The 24375-nt window shown below is 39.7% G+C and overlaps 1 protein-coding gene and 2 long non-coding RNA genes across 3 annotated transcripts in view; 1 reads left to right on the top strand and 2 right to left on the bottom strand.

The window, feature by feature from the left end:
* LOC134443781 (fibronectin-like) overlaps positions 1–24375 on the bottom strand; it is a 270346-nt gene that overhangs the window by 184552 nt on the left and 61419 nt on the right. The gene's annotated exons all lie outside the window — the stretch shown is intronic.
* LOC134443775 (uncharacterized) lies at positions 8754–9956 on the top strand. Its single transcript, XR_010033744.1, has 3 exons — positions 8754–8844; positions 9247–9419; positions 9860–9956. It is a non-coding gene; the product is annotated as an uncharacterized LOC134443775 (long non-coding RNA).
* Positions 11865–15753, bottom strand: LOC134443769 (uncharacterized). The gene is made up of 5 exons (XR_010033739.1): positions 15672–15753; positions 15311–15400; positions 12595–12734; positions 12092–12225; positions 11865–11979 (listed from the first exon to the last, which is right to left on the bottom strand). It is a non-coding gene; the product is annotated as an uncharacterized LOC134443769 (long non-coding RNA).

The following is a 24375-nucleotide window of genomic DNA, read 5'->3' as shown; positions in this document are numbered from 1 at the left end:
TGCTTCCCTTCCTATCCAAGACGCTAGAAAGGGCAGTTGCAAAGCAGGTCACCAACTTCCTAAACCAGGATTACTGGACCCAAAATAATCTGGCTTCAGAAGTGGACATTCAACTGAAACTACATTACTCTCAGTGACTGAAGCTCTAAGGACTGCAAGAAAGGAAGGACTATCCTTGGTCCTCATACTACTAGACCTGTCTGCAGCCTTTGACACAGTCAACCACAAGATCGTCCTGAGGATACTCACAGCCATGGGAATCTCAGGCGTTGTCCACTCATGGTTCAACTCCTACCTCTCTGGACGCACCTTCAGTGTGTCATGGCAAGGGAAGCTGTCTACGACTCACACCCTCTCCACAGGCGTTCCCCAAGGATCAGTGCTGGGACCCCTTCTGTTTGCAATATACACCTACTCCCTGGGACGTGTCATTCAAACACATTCAAACACTCTTGCAGCCTTCAAGAAACAACTAAAGACCTTCCTCTTTCCAGATAATCTACTAGACTAATGCTTGAGCTGGCCTTGCCCCATGGCAGAATCCTGACATGATGTTTAGTTTAGTTTAGTTTAATTTATTTTAGTTTAGTTTAGTTTGTGTGTGTGTGTGTTTGTGTGTACTCGTTATTTACAGTAGCGTTTTGGAGAGCGCGCACATCCAGATTAGACAGGTGCCGGACTTAAACACGATTAAACATGAAAAGAAGGAAGGTCCGCACACTGTTGCTGCTCCAGGTTTATTAACACAACGTTTCGACCATGCAGTCTGGTCTTCGTCAGGTGTATGTGAGTTTGTGTAACATGACAGTTCTTTTAAAGACTCTTGAAGGAAGAGGCGGGCGCAATGCACCGTTGAGTGACAGCTCCTCCAAGTGAGGTCATAGTTAAAAACACAAACAGAAAAAAAGTAAATGTAAATAAAGAAAATTACATAGAGAGAAAAGAACACCACTCAATAGAAACAAAAATGACAAGTGCCCAAATATACAGTGCGATCCATCACCAAAGACATGTCTCATGTCAAGTAATTCAATACATATGTACACAACAAAGGGGGGTAATCCATAATATACCAAAGTCAGGATAGCCTATAAAAAAGGTTTTATATCGAACTCTTCATTTAGCCCATGGGGTGACATCGTATTCAGCGCATATATGTGGTAAGTCTCACGTTGCAAAAGCAATCGGTCGTGATTGCCGCCTCTAGGAGGCCTCTCCACTTTTTCAATCCCCGTATATCTGAGTGTGCAGACATTATGGCCCGCTGCCAGGAAGTGCGCTGCTACTGGGTTGCGTGTGTCACCGCATCGAATATTACTCCGATGTTCCGAGATGCGTGTGCGTAATGGTCTGCTCGTCTTACCCACATACGCAAGGCCACACGGGCATTTAAGTAAATAGACGACAAACAGAGTGTTGCAATTAATGACACCACGAATGTTCAAAGTCTTGCCTGTGTGTGGATGTGTGTATGTTCTGCTTCTCATTGCATAGCCACATTGTGCGCAGTTGCCGCATTTGTAGTTGCCATCGGGGATGTTAAAGGGATTTTGTTTGTTCTCGTGGGTGTGAGATTTCACCAACTTGTCCCTTAAATTTGGGGCACGTCTGAAAACTACTGTCGGTGGGGCAGTGAAGATCCCTTTTAGTTTGGGGTCTGTCTCCACTGTGCCAGTGTTTTCGAATGATCTTTTTAAATTCAGATCCCAGCGGTGAGTATTTGGTTATGCACAGTGTCGAATTTTGTTTCTGTGCTCTGCCAGATTTTGGGATTAAACATTCGTCTTGTGTGACATGGGCGAAGCGCTCGCTTGCTGCGTCAACCCATTGTTGTTTGTAGCCCCTTTCTTGGAACCTCTGGGATAGATCAGAGGCCTGTGAAGCGTACCATTGATCTGAACTACAGATGCGTCTGGCACGATGGAATTGACTAATTGGTAGCCTTTTAATAAGGTGACTGGGGTGGTAGCTGTCAACCCGGAGGNTGGTATTTCGATCAGTAGGTTTTCGAAACAGATCAGTCTGCAGGTTAGCGCCGTCCCTTATGACAAGTACGTCAAGAAAGCTAATCTGCGATTGGTCGAAGTCAAGCGTAAAACTCAGATGGTCATTCACAGAGTTGAGGTATTGATGAAACAGTCTTAAAGACCTCTCGTCACCTTTCCACAAAATAAAAACATCATCTATGAAGCGTTGGTACAGTAGGACGTTATTAAAATATGGATTCACTTCAGAGTTAAGTACAAAATTATTTTCAAAGAACCCCATGTATAAATTGGCATAGTTTGGAGCCATGGTGCTCCCCATTGCCGTCCCCTTAATCTGCAGGTAATATTCTTCTTTGAACAGAATAAAATTAGAAGTTAGTACCACATGTGCAAGATCAAGCCTCTGGAGCACTGGTGGAAGGCTCTGGAATAGAGGTTTTTTAGACCGCTCCCCCCAACAACAACACAGAGGCAGAGGCAGGGGTCGCGGACGCGGACGCGGGCGAGACAACTTCCGCGGCAGAAACGCTGCAGGAGGGGGATCAGATGAAAGTCTCAACTATGCGCTCAGACACCGAACACGGGAATGAACTTTTCCTCCAAACCTCTAACTGAGTTATGCACTGCTGCACTCAGTAAAGGGCTTTCTTTTGCGCCTACTACAACAACAAATGACTTTGAAACTGTGATTGACTTCGAGAAATTCTTCAGAAAACTAAGACTGCGCGAATTGTTCCACAATACACCATCTAACACTCTTCACCCTCCCACCACCAATGAGAGCACTCCAACCTCTATTCCAGAGGCTTCCTCCAGTGCTCCAGAGAAGGGACTGCTTAGACCCAAATCCACCTTTATTCCACCAAGGAATAGAAATGCCTCATTGGACACTTATTGCCGCCTGGTGGAACATGATGTTAAAACTGCATTAAAGTCCAAACGACAGTACAGGGTCTATAATAACATGCCCAAGAGTGAGAGAGAAGCTCTGGCAGAGCTCAACAATGACAGAACTGTTGTCATCCGCCCTGCGGATAAAGGTGGTGCTTTGATTTTGCAAAATACGATTGACTATGAGAAAAGAAACACATCGACAACTTGGGGACAGTAATTTCTATACTAGACTCCCCAGTGACCCTACGACAACATTTATGTCCATAGTCCACGACAAATTACAGACATGGTTGGATAAGGGAGAGATTAATAAACAAGAATTTGGGTTTATGAAAAACGATTTTCCAGTCATTCCTGTATTCTATACTCTACCGAAGGTCCATAAGTCGCAGACACCGCCTCTCCCTGGAAGGCCCATAGTGAGCGGAATAGGGTCTCTAACTGCCAATGTGTCTACTTTTGTCGACCACTGCATTAAACCTATTGTCTGTTCTTTACCCTCATACATCAGGGATTCAATTGATTTTATTAACAAACTCAAAACAATGACCTTACCCAACTCTGACATTTTACTAGCAACTTTTGACGTGTCCAGCCTCTATACAAACATCCCTCATGATGGCGGTATAGAGGCTATGAAGCACTTTCTTGATCAGAGAACTAATGCATGTAGGCCCCAAACTGAATGTATACTTGATCTTGCACATGTGGTACTAACTTCTAATTTTTTTCTGTTCAAAGAAGAATATTACCTGCAGATTAAGGGGACGGCAATGGGGAGCACCATGGCTCCAAACTATGCCAATTTATACATGGGGTTCTTTGAAAATAATTTTGTACTTAACTCTGAAGTGAATCCATATTTTAATAACGTCCTACTGTACCAACGCTTCATAGATGATGTTTTTATTTTGTGGAAAGGTGACGAGAGGTCTTTAAGACTGTTTCATCAATACCTCAACTCTGTGAATGACCATCTGAGTTTTACGCTTGACTTCGACCAATCGCAGATTAGCTTTCTTGACGTACTTGTCATAAGGGACGGCGCTAACCTGCAGACTGATCTGTTCCGAAAACCAACTGATCGAAATACCATCCTCCGGGGTGACAGCTACCACCCCAGTCACCTTATTAAAAGCCTACCAATTAGTCAATTCCATCGTGCCAGACGCATCTGTAGTTCAGATCAACGGTACGCGTCACAGGCCTCTGATTTGTCCCAGAGGTTCCAAGAAAGGGGCTACAAACAACAATGGGTTGACGCAGCAAGCGAGCGCTTCGCCCATGTCACACAAGACGAATGTTTAATCCCAAAATCTGGCCGAGCACAGAAACAAAATTCGACACTGTGCATAACCAAATACTCACCGCTGGGATCTGAATTTAAAAAGATCATTCGAAAACACTGGCACGTAGTGGAGACAGACCCCAAACTAAAAGGGATCTTCACTGCCCCACCAACAGTAGTTTTCAGACGTGCCCCAAATTTAAGGGACAAGTTGGTGAAATCTCACACCCACGAGAACAAACAAAATCCCTTTAACATCCCCGATGGCAACTACAAATGCGGCAACTGCGCACAATGTGGCTATGCAATGAGAAGCAGAACATACACACATCCACACACAGGCAAGACTTTGAACATTCGTGGTGTCATTAATTGCAACACTCCGTTTGTCGTCTATTTACTTAAATGCCCGTGTGGCCTTGCGTATGTGGGTAAGACGAGCAGACCATTACGCACACGCATCTCGGAACATCGGAGTAATATTCGATGCGGTGACACACGCAACCCAGTAGCAGCGCACTTCCTGGCAGCGGGGCATAATGTCTACACACTCAGATATACGGGGATTGAAAAAGCGGAGAGGCCTCCTAGAGGCGGCAATCAAGACCGTTTGCTTTTGCATACCACATATATGCGCTGAATACGATGTCACCCCATGGGCTAAATGAAGAGTTCGATATAAAACCTTTTTAATAGGCTAATTATCCTGACTTTGGTATATTATGGATTACCCCCCTTTGTTTTGTACATATTTATTGAATAACTTGACATGAGACATGTCTTTGGTGATGGATTGCACTGTATATTTGGGCACTTGTCATTTTTGTTTTTATTGAGTGGTGTTCTTTTCTCTTTATTTAATTTTCTTTATTTACATGTGGGTTTCTGTGTAATTCCATTTTTTTTCTGTTTGTGTTTTTAACTATGACCTCACTTGGAGGAGATGTCACTCAACGGCGCATTGCGCCCGCCTCTTCCTTCAAGAGTCTTTAAAAGAACTGTCATGTTACACAAACTCACATACACCTGACGAAGACCAGACTGCATGGTCGAAACGTTGTGTTAATAAACCGGGAGCAGCAGTGTGCAGACCTTCTTTCTTTTCATGTACTCGTTATTTACTCTTAAAAAAAAAAAAAAAAACGAACCCCTCTTTGCAACTGCACTTGTTGTTCTGTATACCTCCTGTGCACTTTGTATTTGCTTGTGATGTTGGCTTGATTATGTCCTCTTTTGAAAGTCGCTTTGGTTATAAATTGTCTGCCAAATCCAATATAATATAATATAATTGTTGAATCTTGTTTTTATCATGTCATAGGCAATACAACCTGCCTGATGTGTACCTTACCTGCTGACAAACATTTCCCCATTGGGGATAATAAAGTTTCTAACTAACTAACTAAGTGCATGATGTGATATTCTCATTTTTAATAGGCTACCTGTTATATAATGTGCTTATGGTGTGTAGTCAGATTACAATGATCAGACCATGTGGCTGACTATGGTTCTTTGAAGACTGACTTATGAAGAGCTATGTCTACAACCTCTGGCCATATTGATTTTAAATATTATAAACAAGGTTTAAAGATTTCTGAAAGGTGCCCTCTGGGTGCCCACTATGTATATAGGCCCTACCCTTAACTTTTTATGAGACGTAGGGAGTTTAAACCACAGCAAAAAATCTGTGGTTAAACTATTTGGTAACGAAAGGGGTCCCTTCCAAACAATCTCTTGGTGAAATGATTTATCTCTCCAATGGCCATTCCAGGATAAGATGAGGATCATCATCATCCATGTTTTATGCTCCACCGTTTTAAAATTGGTTTCCATCTTCATGACTGCTATCTCATTTAGTGTAAATAACGGATATTTACTGATTTTTTTTCACCTAAGATGGAAGTTGCGCCTAGTAGGTCGGAGGTGTAGAATTTAAGTTCTAACTTAGTGTAACATTGAAACTATCTGCATAGTGCAACCCGTCATTTTTTAGTTGTTCGTAAACTCGAACGTAGGCACAATTTATGTTCACCGTAGCTTACGGTGGAATTTACGATCAGCTGGTGCAACCCACTTCTGGGGTTTATATAGACAGAGAAAGGCAGCAGATAACAAGAGACAGCCAGTGATAGCCAATTATGGTTAACGAGAGTCAATCATGGTTAATAAGCAGCAGAGTCAGTGGCGGCAATGATAATGAGTGGAATGTTACCCGATGAGAGAAAGTTGCAGACCCATGACTTTTGGAGCTAACTGTACCCAGCATGAGAGCGGAAACAACTGAAGTAGTCCAACTTAATAGCCGTGCTCCAAAGTAGTACAGTTCAAAATAATTCAATTACATCTAAGTTACCTTCCCCTCACTCTCTGCCACATAATGATCAGAGCCCAACATTTGAGATGCTCAACCCCTCCCAAATGTCATACTATCTCCACAGTTAACATTACAAACTACTAATAAACACTTAAAACACTTTTAAAAGTACACTGTGCAGGAAATGGTCGAAAAAAGTATGGCAACTATGCTGCTCATTGAAACTGGTTTGCCTATTGCCAAATTTGATCTTCTCATGAAAGTTTACTAAGTAATAACCTGATATTTTCTAGTATGGCCCAAGTACAGTCATTTTTGCATTTCTGGAGATTCAAAACGGCGGACCATGGAGAAGATCTCCCTTTTCATGTATGAAAATTGCAATTTTTCCAGTCATAATGAATACTTCGAATTTGATGGTGGTGGTAAATATTCATGAAAAAGGTAACATTAGTGAATAGGCATGGACTGGAAATAAACAACTAAAAATCTTACACAGTGTACCTTTAAACATTACTACTACATTCAGTAAATAAATTACAAATAATACACTCCATATGCATCATATTCATTACACATGTGCCCTTCCTCTGCTCTGAACTAGCTCTCAGCCCCACTATTCGTGCACGCCATTCAACCCCCCCAAAAATGCTGCTTGGATTTTAACTACAATGCAAAACAAAAAACAAGAACAGGATTTATTCCGCACTACCTGGTAAGTGTATGCTTTATTTTACAGTGTGTTACCAAACTCGACGGAAACGGGTGCAAATTTTCGTGTTTGTGTTTGGGTGAATTGATGTTTTTGTGTTGTGGCGTGTGGCTGTTTGTTTGCATATACCAAATGTTTGCTTGCATGTCTGCAATTATCGCTGTGTGAGAAAGTTATTGTTTGTCATGGTGTGTGTGTGCATTTATAGTTCCTTATATGCACAGGCATTTGTAACAAAAGTTGGTGTCTGCCTCTTGCTTACGAAAGTCAGGTGTGCACCCCTGATTTAGTAACCAGGGACAATTAACAAGGAGTTGCACATAGGAGCTAGACAGTTAGTTAGTTCATTCTGATGGCTCGCAATTCATGCAGCTACTTTGATTTGCATTTTGTGGCAACGCACCAAATGTCATACATCCACCATGGGAAATGGCAGAAACTGAGTTTTCCAATAGTTCCATGCATCCTCTAATAAACCAAAGAGATGTCTATTGAAAAAATAGCTAAAACGTGTTTTCCTGTGTAATAAATGTGTGAAACAGGTTGGTTAGATTTCACTCTTCTGTCCGGTTTAACCAATTGGAAAGGGAATCAAAGCTTTTTTCCACCTTTGACTGTTCAGTACTTACCTTTGTATCATTTTAACCTGTTCAATATATGTCAACAACTTGAATTGTAGTGTAGTGTATAGTCTGCGCCTGGCCCCCCTGTGCCACCATGGCCTATGACCTCTAACGCACACTCTACCCTAGTGCTGAAAACCACAGTAATAAATACAGTACATAGATCTCACACACCTGTAGTGACGGTTTTGGAGGCATATTTACTTCGACGTCCATTGCTGAGTAATGTAGAGACTTTGATGGTGTACTCTGTTAAAGGTCGCAGGTCAGTGAAGGTGTAATTGCAGGACTCAATATACCCGGACGCTTCATACAATGACTCTACTTCATTAACGTTGCACAGTCTGTAAGTCACCTGGCCCACTCCCTCTGGTTTGGTCCATGTCACTGTGGCTGTCGTTGATGTCACTTCCACTTGGAGATTCTCTGGAGGGGGAACCTCTGCAGGAAGAACATTTCGGTTTAAGAGTGTTTGTCATCATCATCACCTAGCACACCTGTCACTATGACACACACAGCACTCTAAGTGGAGTGGAGACCACCACCACAAAATTATAATAGCTCAGTGGTTCTTAACCTGGGGTGCGGGCACCCCCTGGGGGTGTGCCAGAGATTTCAGGGGGTGCGCAGAATTTTGTTTGTGTTCAGGTTGTGACCAAAATTTGCTAGTGAACAATATCATTAGGCCAAATCAAAACCAAATTAAAACATGTTCTGATCCCTATGAAAAGTCATTAAGGTATTGATTAATGTCTCAAGCAAGAATCATGGTAATTAATCACTTAAAGGTAGGGTTGGAGATCTTTGAAAAACGGTTCCTGTGAGCTATATTTTTGAAAATACACAGCCCGCCTCTCCCTTCAGCCCTCCCCTCAAAGCCACGCCTTCAAAACACATGAACGCGCATGCAGTCTGTCAAGTGTTCGGATTATCCCGGGAACCCACGAGAGCTCACGAGGCGGGGCCAGAAGCCACGTCAAATCGACTAGCCAAGCTAACTTCCAGCCATGGCATTGTCTCCGGCTACGGTAAGAATGTTCAACATCACAATAAACGCACAGGCCGTCATGGTTGCCATTTCAAGAAATATTGATGACATGATATTGATGTATACTAGATTAGTTATTGAACTTGACTTGATACACTTAGGCCTAGATATCTCATTCTAACTTCCTAACACTGATTACAGATGCTATACCGTCATCCCTAGACAGTAGCCAGCTACAGTACTGACACATGGATTTATTTTGACAGATGTGTACAGCAGTATACATTTTACTATTGTATTTATATATACCCGACACCACAATCCGTAGTGTTTTAGGCTATGACTTCAGATTTCACTTGGGTTGTGCAGACACAGGGACAGAGGGAGTAAAGAAAAACGCTAATGAAATGGTTTTGGCTGACGATATTTTCATATGCTTTAGACCTTCCACGACCACGAGAGCTCCAGCTCTGACTTTCCTGGCCCATCACAATCATAACGACCTAACAGCCCAGTAGGACCGATGGCCAGAGATGGAGGAGGAGGAAGATAGACGCAGCAGAGGTCGGGGGTATTGATTAGGGAGACTCCAACAGAATTGACGCCCTGCTAACTGTATGTACATTCATCCCTCAATAACATTATGTCCTGCTGTATTCCTCCAGATGTGTAAGTATTGTAATGGATGTTATCACAACAGATGTACTCTATATCGCAACACGAGTAGGCTACACGAGTACACCTGTTGTGATAACCATTACAATATTTCTACTCCTATGAGTAGTAGTGTGATATTACATGGTTGTAGGTACACAACACCAGTGTAAGTACATCCATAAAAGCCCATCTACTTCATACATCTGTGTAACCCCTGGCACAACACCAGTTTGTAAGAAATTGACTGAAAACGTTGTATGCATACAATTGGCACATCTTTATTTATATACACAATAATGATTGCTTATGTCTATATTGGTCTTATTGTCAATAGAGTTATTTAGTCCCCATCATCAAATAGAAAATGCACTACATAAAATGTATTTATTGCTTTGCAGGCCTTGATTCAATCATTGAATTTGAAGCAATCCCATCGGTTACTGCAGCGTGCCCTGACCCGTGACCCCAGTTTGATGTTCGACCTGGCACATGACATCAGTCACAGCCCAGTAGCACAACCAACCTGGCGCCTCTGCGCAATCTGTAAGGAGATGCCCATGAACATTGAAAGGAAATGCTGTGGTGTTCTCAGTTTTGATGGAAGACTTTGGGCTGATGTAGGACCAGGTGAGAGAAACGGTCTCTTCAGGCATGCAGCCTACAGACAGTATGGGGCACTTGAACAGGGCTGACGTTGTAATACACAGTAAAACCCAGGATTAGCCAGGGTTACCCTGCTCCAGAGCAATATAAAAGGTTTATACAGAGTACGGTATAAAACACACAAATCGGCAGTGTGCAGAGTTTTATTATTTTTCATTATCTGTAGCATTCATTCTGTACATTTATACATCTCACCTTTTTGGTTTGGAACCACGTTTGTCTTGTTACCATTGTTTTTTTTCATACATAGAATATAAATGCAACCTGTCAAATAATCTTGTGATTGTGGTCTTGTGGAATATATAAATTATGTAACCATGCATTTTCAGTCAGAGAATGAATTAAAAAAAAGCCACACAGTCAAATTGTGTCCACCAATATTTACTGTCATTGAAATGTATGGACAATTTAACCCTTATGTTGTGTTCGGGTCATTTTTGACCCGTTTTCAAGTTTTAGTGTGAAAAAAACACACTTTCCTTTATTTTCTTGGAATAAGGCTTCATCTAATCCTCAGTCACAATCATTTCAACACAAAAAAATATGTTTTATCATTTTAGTAAATTTTAAAGGTCCTTCCCAAAATAAGTTACATATGTGGTGTTCGGGGGTCAAAATTGACCCGGTATAGATTTTTGGCTGTTGTATGCATTTCATCAAAGCTGTTGGTTGCCCTTTGTCTTCAGTTTGGTGATTTATGGTGAGGAAAATATATTTCTTGCCTGAACTTTTTTTTTGCCAGCTTTTTGATATTACAAATCCAATATGGCCGCCGGACAGTCCCATACACTACAATATGTCATATCTCCTGTTGTGAAAGGAGTACAGATGTATTTCTGGTGTCTACTCATATGTTTTCATGGTCAGGGAATCCATGTCTGCATTATATAATGAGATTTTTTGCACATTTGTTTGCAAAATACATTTTTGCACATTATTTTTTCCAAAAAACGTATCAAAAATTCATAATGGCACCAAAACCTGTAGAACTGGTCTTATACTTTCCATAAAGTTGATGTGGCAATGACATAGTGGTCCATGTTCATGGCATAGGGGATTCAGATGAATAGTGTGACTTTTTTCATGTTCATTGAGGTGTTCATTTCCAATACCTTTGCATTAGATTGGCGGAATAGCTGTGACTCTGACAGAATTGTTATTTTGTATATTTACCACACTAAAATCATATAAATATTGAAAAACACCAAGTCAACATATTTAAACATTAATTTTATGCACTGAAAAACTAATTTAGTTGACATTTGGTCTTTATCCTGCTATAAATCTCTTTGGGTTGGTTTGGACCCGAACACCACAAATGCCACTCTTGATGATATTTTTTAATATTAGAGAAAAACTAATAAAATAAATTTGGGGATTGTTGTACTCTCATATCAGCTGTAATACATGGACAACATAATCACTAATTGTATCACTTTGGGAGGTATTAATAGTGAATTTATGCAGATTTTGATAGTTTTGGTCATCAAAAACGATTTGCATAATGTAAGATAAAAGATCTTTAAAGTCAAAAAGATGAATACATCAAGTAATATTTCCATGGATATGAATACATACCAAGTTAGCTATGAGATGAAAAACAATATTTGATGATAACTAGTGTTTTTAGGTATTTTATAGCTGAGTTTTGTTATCAAGGGTCAAAAATGACCCGAACACCACAGGTGTATGCAGCTTATGAACACAACACAAGGGTTAAACAATGTATTACACATGACACTAGATACATTACTTTATACTATATTTACAGTTGTCATTACCACACAAAAACTCTGGGAAGGTGGGTAAGTGCAGCAACTGTGAAGGGCCTAGTCTGAGGTTGGAGGCGTCTGTGCTGTAAAAAGATAAACAGAATTAGAAATCACATATCTGACAGTAGCTCCAGTGACATTTTAAATGTAAGTAACCTGGGTTGTTGGGGCAGGGACACCTTTATCTGGGCTCACCTGGTTGTGAGTGTCTGCGGTCAGCCATCCCTCTTAGGGTAGAAAGTCTTCTGCGCAGGACGGTGCCCTGAAGGTTGACGTTCACAGTATGCAGCCTTCATGTCCTGGAACTTTTATTGTGCAATTTTCCATATCTGAAACAAGCAATGTGTTAGACTATATTAGGGCTTCATTACATCAAATTACACAGCAGGGTTTTACAGGGTGTTGGCTACAGTCCCAGGACCAAAGTGGACTTGTGTGCCTTGCTCAAGTGCACCAGCTGTGGATGGAGGTGTAGGTAGGGAGAGGTAAGGATGGGATTTCAACCTGCTTCTCTCTGATCTTAGGACCACCTCTCACCATCAGGTGATGGCTGGCTGCTACCTCAAATTTCATTCATGGCCCAAGTTATGTTCTGTAATCAGCATTGTTTTTTACCTTACACAAATAAATGTAAATGCATTCAGCACCATGGGGGGCTGTGAAGACCTTTGAGAATACTTGCAGAACTACGTACATACTGAATTGAGCCATCCGCCTTTCTCTTGGTTGGTGTGTTGAGATGGTGACTGCAGTCCAGGCTTCTTGGATCGGAGGAGAAAAGCTGTAGCTTTTACTGGCATAAGTATGTGGTTGTGGAAGGACCCTGTCTGCTGTTGACCTGAGGGAAAAAAGAGCACAAATTGCATATTAGCACAGAGCCCATGCTTAGACCATGATAGACAGATACATCATCTGGCACAATCTGCATGCAACCAACAGAACCTAGAAAGAGAAAGATTAGCAGCAATACACAAAGGGGACAAGTATACAAAAAGCATGCAAAGTGTTCTGATAAGGTGCATGGAGGTAGTCTGTGTTGATTCCAGCAACCTCAAAGACTGAAAAGTGTCCCAGTGTGTTGAATTGAAAACTTGGCACGTGCGCGCGCAAACATAGGAATATGATAATTTAGTGCAGTGTTAAACATCTCAACAGGGGTGCCGGGGCACCCTGGGGTGCCGTAGGGCCCCCTCAGGGGTGCCGCGGAAACGTGGCTGATAAATAAATTATATAACATAAAACATATTTGTCAAAATTGATAGGTTAATGTTAGTCAGTGGTATGGGGCGCCGTTTGTAAAGCTGACTGTGCTGAAAATTTCAGCAACATTTTGTCACATTTAGCTGAAATTCCATCAACATTTTGTCACATTTAGCTTAAAACAGTGTTTTTAAAACGGTGTGAATTTTTCAGACTCCCCTTTTTGCATATTTAGAACAATGAATGTTAAATCTAAATAATGTATCTAAATGTTAAATATAAATATAAATAATATATAAAAATGTTCAATCTAAATGTCAAATATAAATAATAAATCTAAATCTAAATGTTAAATCTAAATATTAAATATAAATATTGAATCTAAATGTTAAATCTAAATGTTAAATCTAAATACTTAATCTAAGTCTAAATGTTAAATCTAAATGTTAAATCTAAATGTTATATCTAAATGTTAAATCTAAATCTAAATAATATATCTAAATGTTAAATCTAAATGTCAAATCTAAATAATAAATCTAAATTTAAATGTTAAATATAAACTTAAATCTAAATGTGGAATTTAAATCTAAATGTTAAATCTAAACCTGAATGTTAAATCTAAATGTTAAATCTAAATGTCAAATCTAAATGTTAAATATAAATATTTAGATTTAGATTTAACATTTAGATTTAACATTTAGATTAAACATTTTTGTGTTTGTAACTTAACTTACCTAAATGTTAAATCTAAATGTTAAATCTAAATCTAAATATTTAGATTTAGATTTAACATTTAGGTTTAGATTTAACATTTAGATTTAACATTTAGATTTAGATTTCACATTTAGATTTAAGTTTATATTCAACATTTAGATTTATTATTTAGATTTGACATTTAGATTTAATATTTAGATATAGGCCTATTATTTAGATTTAGATTCAACATTTAGATATAACATTTAGATTTAACATTTAGGTATAACATTTAGATTTAACATTTAGATTTAGATTTAACATTTACATTAAACATTTAGATTTAATATTTAGATTTAACACTTAGATTTAGATTTAACATTTAGATTTAAGATTTATATTTAATATTTAGATTTAGATTTATTATTTAGATTTGACATTTAGATTTAACATTTTTATATATTATTTAGATTTATATTTAACATTTGGATACATTATTTAGATTTAACATTTATTGTTCTAAATGTGTAAAAAGGGGAGTCTGAAAAATTCACACAGTTTTTACAACACTGTTTTAAGCTAAATGTGACAAAATGTTGCTGAAATTTTCAGCACAGTCAGCTTTACAAACGGCGCCCCATACAGTGGAATCTTTGATCTGCCATTTACGCACAATAAAGTAAATATTGGTCACCCCAGCTGCAACTTTGAACGTAGGTCGTGCGACTAGGTTGTGTGTCTCCAAATGTGTTACTTTTCTAAGCTTGCGTGGTATCGGATGCGATGCCATGTTAAAGCTTGTTGGTTTGGGGTGCCTTGAGATTTTTCATGAATTTAAAGGGTGCCTCTCCTAAAAAAAAGGTTGAGAAACACTGATTTAGTGTATCAATTACAACTACAGGATCTGTTCGCTTTTGTCAGATAGAACCATTGTTTTTCAAAGGCAGATCATTCCAAAAAGGATAGTAGTATCTGCAACTGGACGAAATTACACCCACAAACATGAATAAAATAAACTACCAGTGTGCGGTGATTCATTCTTCATTTACTTGGCAGCCTTGATATGTTGTGATACAGGAGCAAGGAACAGCTATGGAAAACACCACAACCTTGGAATGGACAAAGCAGAACATTTCAATATAACCAGGGTAAAACAAATAATGTACCGGCATCTCCGTGATCATTCAGTGTAGCCATCACAATAAAGATCTGCCGTGTAGCCGTCATGGTCATTAGGTGGTATTTATCAAATGCAAAACTACTGTCTTCTCAAAAACGACATCAGCGAGTTAACATTACACCCACAATCATGTAAACATTTGAAAACCCAAAGCAATCTATTTTGCAATGCTGGAGCGGCGAACAGGTTGTGCTTGTGCTTGCTACTATTACCAGCGTCATACAACAGAGACGTACCAAAGCAAAACATGCAAACGATATATTTTTGTAAACCACTAGAAAGACATGTAATGGGCTTTGCTGGTCAAAGTAATGTGTGCGTAAACATGGTAGGTTACTTACTACGGGGTGAATCCGTATTCAGTTACTGAACGCGGATGGAGAAGGGGTGCTTCCGTCCTCCCAGCTGGTTTGTCTGGCTCGTTCGCACAACTAGTAGCAAAACACACAAGAGTAACCGTCTGAGTTACACAGAGCAATTCTGAAAATGTGTTCATGTGCACAGAATAAATGCCACAGGGGGGAAAAACACAAAAAAATAAAGCGATTGAGGTAGCAGCTATGTTAAGCAAGGTAGCAGCTAGATATGTTGGAGCTTGAGCTAATCCTCTGACCCCTCTCAATGGATACTTGCTTAAAAAAAGACACCACTGTGTCCTAAACCAATTCGCAAAATATTATACAGACAAATATATTACCTCACCTCTCGATTAGAAATATGGTCACCAAAGCGTATTTGAAGCCGCTGCCGTAGCCGACATCTGTGTCCAAGAGTGTCAGGCCCCATTTCCAATTTTCAGCCCGTGTTGGAGTCTGGATTTGTGAGTCCGATGACTATAATCCAAGGGAGTATGTTATCCTGACATGGTTAGTCCAGTGTTCCAAAAGCCAAAGTTCTTCCTGTAGCTCTGCAAAAGCCACCAAAGTTTCCAAGTAGCTCAGCCTGCTGCTAACTCTCGTTACCTTGCTACTAGCCGAGTGATGATGAGCCGTGTCGCGTGTGCATGAATGATGGGGGCGGGGTCGGTCAAGTTCACGAGTCGGTGAACGCGCAGGGAGGAGGGGTGAGTGCTGGCGGTTGATGGACGTGTCAGAAACCAATAGAAGTGATGATGAGTATTACTTCTATTGGTTGCCGTTTTCTTCTGACTACGCCCTCTACACTGGACCAAAAGATTTCGTTTTTTTTCCAAACACTCTATTTCAATGGGTGCTATGGCGTCATGAGGAGTTTTTCAGATGATATGGTAAAAAATGTGCCAGAAAAACATCTCCTATCCCACCTTTAAATCTTTTTTAGTGCGTAGATACATGTAGAAGTTTGGGTTGGGGGTGCGCGGCTTGTCTTGGGCACAGGTAAGGGGGTGCGTTAAGGAGAAAAGGTTAAGAACCACTGTAATAGCTAATAGATAACAGATAATGAGAGTAGAGTGAAACACACCTATGAGGGTTGTAGTGGTTGGTTTACTCTGACGGCCGTTGCAGACAACAGTGGTGATGTTGATAGTGTAATCTGCTCCTGCTTGCAAGTCAGTGATGGTATACTGGCAGGAGTCTCTGTGGATGGTGCGTATGACTTCCCCATCTTTGAGGACTTCCAGCTGGTAAGTGACCTGGTCCACTCTATCTGGTTTGGTCCATCTCACAGAAGCTGTGGGTGGCGTCACTTCCACATGGATATTCTGTGGAGGGGGGGGCTCTATAGCAAGTGATAATGGCATGTTAGAATCATTGATTATTACCATTCTGCTCCAACCTGTGCAGGCCATGCATTCTGACTTCTCTCTCTAACACACACACACACACACACACACACACACACACACACACACACACACACACACACACACACACACACACACACACACACACACACACACACACACACACACACACACACACACACAATATTACGATTATTATATACTGTATGTATTGCGATGTGATATTATTATTATGTTGGAACCTCTGAAGCTTCAGGTTTCCGTTTTTACAAATTAAGCTCTTTATTAACTGCCCTCCTCTAATTGGCTGGCTAAGATATTGATTCTGGATGACTAATGACTTGGTGATGTCAGTGTAGCGGCCAAAGTGGACGTTAACTTTAAATAAATAGAAATCGCTTAAGAATGCATAAATAGATAATAAATAATGTCATTTGAATTTGTAATTCCATAGATAAGTATATTTCATGATTAAAATGATGGATATTGTATAGTGTGAATAAATTCACTGCATTTATACATTTTATGAAAATATATCCATTTGAATTTACACATATAGGTCGCTATTACTTAAGTTGTTTTCTGTCTTGCCTGCTTTTCCTCTCTGTATTTCTGTCTGTCTCGTTGTGTGTGGGTTTCCTGGCCCTGCGATGATGGCCCTTCCTGCTTTCCAAGTCAGGGGGACTCTTCCTACAATTGTCCTGGCAGATAGCCAGATGTTTCCAGGTTGACATGAAGATTGATAACTTTGAAAGATGACGTTAGTGTTTACTTGTTAGGACGAAATAAAAGTTTGACTACGTCTAGAGTGGAGTGGGCTGCCATTTCAATGTAGCATCTTTCTGTAAAGGCAGATAACCCATCATCGCTCGCAGATTTTAAATATTACCTCTATCCTCTATCCCCTGTGTGGGTTTTCTTTCAAGTCAATTTTGAAACGGTGATACAGTGAATTTATTCATATATTGGAAGGATAAAAGAGTAAGAATTCATGTTTATATTTTTACTTGTTGTTTTGGATGTTGAGCCGGCTTCCATAGCCTCTCACGCTTTTCATTTCAGATCACAAGGAACCGTAGAAGCGAACAGTCTTCTTACCTGTTGCTCTTCAACTTCGGACATTTAAACCCTTTTTTATTTTCATTAAGGACTTTTTAGTTAGTTCATCCTTTTTTTTAAATCATGGAGTCATGCACTCTCCAGGTTATATAGAAAGTGAATACTTCAGCTTTATTTAGTGGTCAGTCTGAATGACAGCATATATGACGGTAAAGGGGTGCAGGGGTGCCTTGGTTATGGTCTTCTCCCTCATAAAGGGCATTCCAACGACTGCTGAATGACACATACAAACTTTAAACAACATTCATAGCTACCAAGCATTACAGTGGTGCTCATATGTTTACATGCCCCAGCAGAATATACGCTTTCTTGGTGATATCTCGCAAAATATGAAAGATTACACAAAACCTTTTTTTTACTGCTAGTGAATGGCGGAAGACATTTATTAGCAATCTTTTGTGTTCACTCTTTCAAAAGCATGATCACAACCCAAACTACCCAAATGACCCTGTTCAAAAGTTTACATACCCTATGTGTCTGATGCTGAATATGGCCCTGTTTAACATCAATGACCACTCTACATTTTTTGTGGTAGTTGTGGACAGCCCCGCCGACAGGGGGGGACTAAAGGGCTTTTTGTCCCGGGCCCTGGGAATTCGGGAATAGAGGGGGGCCCATAACTGGGCCCCCATGACGTTGGGCTCAATTATGATATGTTCACTTCAAAATGTGTTGTTTTTTAGGGTAGAAAGGTGCTTTATTTGCATTCAAACAATTACTTATAGATGTTTGTCTTCATTGCCCTTGAAAAAACGGCCAATAACCCCCTATCACCCCTATTCCAAAATGGATTGGTCTTTTTAGAAAAAAAGACGACAGCATTCGATAAGTGGTCAGTGTGCGCGAGCCATTTAGTAAACATGCAGAAGTCAGGAGCGCAGAAAAGAAGGAAAAACGAAAAAGAGAGGAAGAAGCCAAAAGGTTGAGGGGTTCTCTGGCTAAATATTTCAGGAAAGACTGGAATGATGTAGCAGGCACCAGTAAAAGCAGCTGTGCAGCAGATCCAGGTAAGACACGGCAAACTTTTTCCAGCCCCGTCGTCAAGTAGGCTAGCCTATCATTGGCACAGGAGGCAGTGAGCAAGTCACACGGGATTCAGTATCAGAGAGACAGGGGGTATCGAATAATTTGATTACCGCAACGGCTTAATAACAATGTGTTTCATGCGCCTATGTAATTGAATCTATGAATATGCACATTACTCTGCAATTATGTGTCCAAATCAAAAGTTTCAGGCAGGCACGCGCACGCCAATCAGACTGAATTGATATGAGAATCATCCCCGGTCAGCTGAATTACAGCCAGTGTAACTCGACTCTGGTTTAAACTTATTTGGTTTAAAATAAGCCAGTGGCATGTCAACGTGTGAAATTGACATTTAGATAGCCTAGAATTGAATGTAACGAATGGGTTATAACGGTGTCGTTTTGGGGTAACCTGTAACTTTCGGTTCTGATTGCGGTGAACTTGACTCTCGCAAGATGAATGTGCCCCGCCTTCCCCTCTCTGGAAGTTCAGCGGACATATAAGCGTCCTTGACATGATTCCCCTTGTTCAAGTGAAAATGGTCGATGTGATGAAAAATGTGCTATTCATGAGCTTAAGTAATACAACAGCGTGGATTTTATTGTGATAGCATTTTGAAAACCATAACTCCACTCAGTCCATATCTGTAAGGTTGTAAATAAGTTTTTGTTTATCCGTTATAAATGGGCTTGTCATCCAGACGTGGTGTGTTTTGGAGCTGCACAAGGGAATTACGTGGTTGTGGTTGGGCGTTAGACTATTTTGTGTAGGGACCGTCAGGGATGAGGGGGTGGGGGGCTTTTTTGGTGTTGGGAGGGGGGGCCCATTGAGAAAATTTTGTCCCGGGCCCAGCCAAACCTGTCAGCGGCCCTGGTTGTGGATAAGGCTCTTAAGTTTCTCAGATGACAAAACAGCACATTCTTCCTGGCAGAATGGTTGTTTCCTATAATATTTTTGGGTGTCTTGCTGGAACCTCACATTTGAGGTGATGCCTGGCGCGTCTTTCTTACCTGTGCCAAATTGCGGGGGGGAACTTCCAGAGCTCCATTCATGTCCTGTCTGCTATCGCGGACACTTCTACGGTTATCCTTACACGTCTTTGGCATGGTTTAGTTCAAACATTATTAGCTAGTGTAGTCCATTACAGTTATCGCATATAATCCATAGGCCTACCGCTTGAAAACAGGACTTCTGGGTGAACGACATTTGTTGTCGTCACATGATCATTGTTCAACTTTGACCCTGGATGGATGGACGGAGGGATAGATAGATAGATAGATAGATAGATAGATAGATAGATAGATAGATAGATAGATAGATAGATAGATAGATAGATAGATAGATAGATAGATAGATAGATAGATATAGATAGATAGGCCTAGATAATATCGGATTTTATCACATTTTTATCATTTAATCCACATCAAAGGCACTCTATGGGAATACTGAACAATTAATTATCCATAAATGATATATCATTTGAAAGTGTGTTTTCTCTACTTTAATATGAAAGTAACTTGTAATTGACACTTTTCATTTATTTTCAAGTTATTTGACATTATTTAAAGAATGACCAAAATGCAGCTTTTTTCGTAGAATTCTTGGTAGAATTCCGGCCTATTCAAAAAAAATTCTGGTAGCTAAAGGGTTAAATGTGAAGATAGTATGACCTGTGGGAGGGATCATTTCGAGAGAGAGAGAGAGAGAGAGAGAGAGAGAGAGAGAGAGAGAGAGAGAGAGAGAGCAGAAGCATCGAGTACCAGCTCAGGTAAACAGTTGTACTGCAGATTGTGGCTGTAAGTTGAAGTGTTTTACCATATCTGTTCAATGGCTCTGTAGCAGGATGACCGGCGATGGAGTGGACGAGAGACAGTTTTTCTTTCCAAAAGGAAAAGCTTTTCTTTTTATTTTTCTTCTTTTTAGATTTTTCTTAAAAGTGCGAATACGTACAGTGCATCCCAGAACAGCAAAACAAAGATGACAAAATCTTGAAACAAAAATGGGCAAGAGTGCCAGACTATATCTGTCAAAGATTCTGGTTCACTACTTACAAGCAGAGTAATGACACAACCTGCTCCTACGAGGCTCTCCCAGACACTGAGGCTCTGAGCCATTTACAGAGTAACTGCCCCTCCCTCAGGAAAGCCCATTCACAAAATAAATCAATCAACTAAATAACAATAACAAAACCCCAAAATAACAAACCAAAGAAAAGTAAACAAAATACAAAAACAACCAAAACCATTTTCATAAACCAAAACCCCTTCTAAGCTTAGAAAAAGACAATACAAACATTCCCGGTAAAAACACCCCCGTTTAAAATAGTCTGCTCCGCTGAACCGCGGCCACCCCACTATTTAGTCACATTGGAACATGCCCTCGGTTTCCCCAAACCAGGAAGTGACTGCTGATGGTAAGCTGGTGAGTTTAAATTGAATCAGAAATGTTTGTTAAGTGATTTTAACCAAATAAACCAAGATTTTAAATAACCTGTTGTAAGTGATGATGTTTTAACCATAAGGATCGCTAAACCAGATGAAAGATGATGAATGATAAACGGTATGAAATGCGCATTTTGAAACGCGGTAAGAATGATACATTGTAACAATAGAAATGCCGGTAGGCCTTTCCCTGCACTCTAAGTTACGATGCTAGGTGAAAGTTATGGCAATTGAAGGTGATGAATGACTGAACAATGAACCAGGGAAATGAAAACAGTACATGCGGATGAATGGAGAGTGAACCACAGTCGGCGTCAGTGCAGCATGATGTTACTTGCCGGCTAATTACTGCCTGAACGCTATAGGCTGCGTAAGCGTCACAGCTCAGTCTGTGACAGTCTCATATTAGTGTGGATTAAAACCACTGCTTGTGTGTGTCATTTGAGAACAAAATTGCCTTTTTATAAAAGAGGACATTGTTTTGAGATTTTTCAGGGGTAGTGAGGAGTTTTGCCCATTGTGTATGAGTTTTTGGATTTGTGTACAGAGTTTCGAGAATTCGAGACCTGATTCTGAAAATTGTGTGTAAGCAATCGAGNAAAACTGTATTTGGCCCATAACTTCTGACTGGGTGGATTGATTTGCCCGGTAACAGCTTATTTTAATGGTTCACCATTTCAGTGGATATACCACATTAGGTACCATGTAATAACCAGTGTAACAATATGTAATACCATGTAATACCACTTAAACAGAAATACATGATGTAAGTACAAAATTGGTACATGGTGTTACACTGGTGTTTCATGGTATTGATAAATAGTGTTGCACTGGTTATTACACTTAGGAACGGGAATTGAGGACCAGTTCCTGTTGAGAACCGGCTCTGTGTGTTTCGATTCCATTGAATTGTTTGGCTGTTTAACGTTTCTCTTATCGATTCCAAGCATGGACGCGGCACACATGTTACTTTCCCACTTTGTGGATTCCAGCCAGCACTACTAATTTAGTAGGCCAACAGCAAACAAAAGCAGCCACTCGTTTGAACCGACTAAAAGTTTTGACGGTACCAAATCAAGTTCAGCGTGACACCCCTATTCTCTCAATGCGCCGGCAGGCAACTGGCGCCATTCGTGGCTTGCTTTGCTATAACTGAACGAAGGAAGACGCTATTGTGGTGAAACTTCTATTCTTATATGATTCTTATGTAGATTCTTATATGGACATGTATATGCAGGAATATAGATGTATATGTATGTGACTATATACGGGTAGATGACGGATAGGCAGCAAAAAACATTTTTTTCACAAAACATTGTTCATGAGGGAAAAAATTATATGTCTACGTAGTGCAGCAATTAATCTTTCAAAAAATCCAAGTGGTCACAATGTTGGTCTATTCATTGATTATTTATTTACGTTGATAAAGCAATTTGCTGAAAATATGTCCTTTGGTGTGACGTTAAGAAATAAATATATTAAGTAATGTAGAAATGGCTTGATGGAGTTTTATGAACATTGTTACACTCTTCATATTTATTGCAATTTTTTAAAGTCTTAATTTAATGAGAAATTACCATTTAAGTATTTTTTTTTCCATTAGATGTGAGATTATTAGAAACCTTCGAGGAAAAACAAGGATATCTTTCTTTTAAATGTTCAAAATTGTCCGAATTTATACTAACTTTTCAGGGACGATAATTTGTTCTTCCCTAATGCAATATTCAGTGTTTATCAAACATATTGTTTAGCTCAAACAAATATTTGAGCGTTTAAAACATGTCACACCGTAGGACATTCATGTCACGCTAAAGGACAGAAATGCAAAACTGAGCCAGAAACAAATATATCAACATGATTATTTTGTCTTTTGATCATAATATAATGTTGTAGTCAATATGGACCTACACTTTACACTTATAAGTCTTTGAATCGTCGATTATCAGCCTATCGTAACTCTTAATGACAACCATGCGGTCATTAAATGTAACCTGCAGAGCTCATAAGACTCATACTGAAGTGTGACCTTGGCATGACCATCACACTTTTGTAGGTATGCTATGACTGTCACACCATTGAACCTGTAGTGTGTAGTGGCCAGTGCCTGTTTGGTATCTCAAGCTGGACAGCACATTTATGCTGTATATTGAGCTCTCCACAGCATACTTTATTCATCTATACTCCTCTATATACTCTCTCACTGATCTTTCCTTCACTGTTACCGTTATATTTTATGGTTTCAAAGCACCATTAATGACATTTTATATCATTTGACAGTATCTAAAATCAACAGCAAATATTCATCAACAATGCATCAAAGTATAAATTCCAAAGGCCAATAAAGGAATAAGTAATTTGAATACACAATATTTATGTGGTCAAACAACAAAACAAAAAAATATGTACTACCAGTTGTTTTAAAAGCTATTTCTCAAATATCTAGTCCATTGGTGTGACCTGTTTGTCCTTTGGTGTGATACTCCAAAGTGTCACACCATAGGACTTTTACCATCACACCATAGGACTTTTACCATCACACCATAGGACTTTTGAGCTTTTGGGTTAATTTAAAGCCATGTCGTTGCCAACTGAAATACAATTTCACCTTTAGTAAGATGCATTTTCATATATCTACATAAGAAAAAAATATGAAAAATATACACTATTGTCAAAATGTGTTTTATGGATGTCACACCAAAGGACTACAAAACTAATACATCTTGTGGTAGCAAAAGATAATTGATTGACTGAAGAACTCTGAGAGAAAAATCTAAAATCCACCCTTGCCATTGGCTTCTTAAGGGTCTAAAGTCACAATTTATGTACCGCTGGAGCTTGAACAATAGATAATTATCCACAGAATTAACCAAAAATATGATGTCACACCACAGGACATTGTTTTCTGTGACAAAGTTTCATAAGTCCATACGGTCTCAGTAAAACGGGAAAAAAATTAAGCATTGCCACTTGCTAAAATAGACACCTTGAAAAACATGCCAGGGTTGTTTAGACAAATGACTGAGCTTTGATTATTTATTTAAAAATGTTTTAATATGGAGAACCAGGCTTGCCTCAGTCACACCATAGGACAAATGTG

Source organism: Engraulis encrasicolus, unplaced genomic scaffold, assembly GCF_034702125.1.
Source record: "Engraulis encrasicolus isolate BLACKSEA-1 unplaced genomic scaffold, IST_EnEncr_1.0 scaffold_36_np1212, whole genome shotgun sequence".
Lineage (NCBI taxonomy): Eukaryota > Metazoa > Chordata > Actinopteri > Clupeiformes > Engraulidae > Engraulis > Engraulis encrasicolus.
This window is presented reverse-complemented; position numbering and strand designations above follow the sequence as displayed.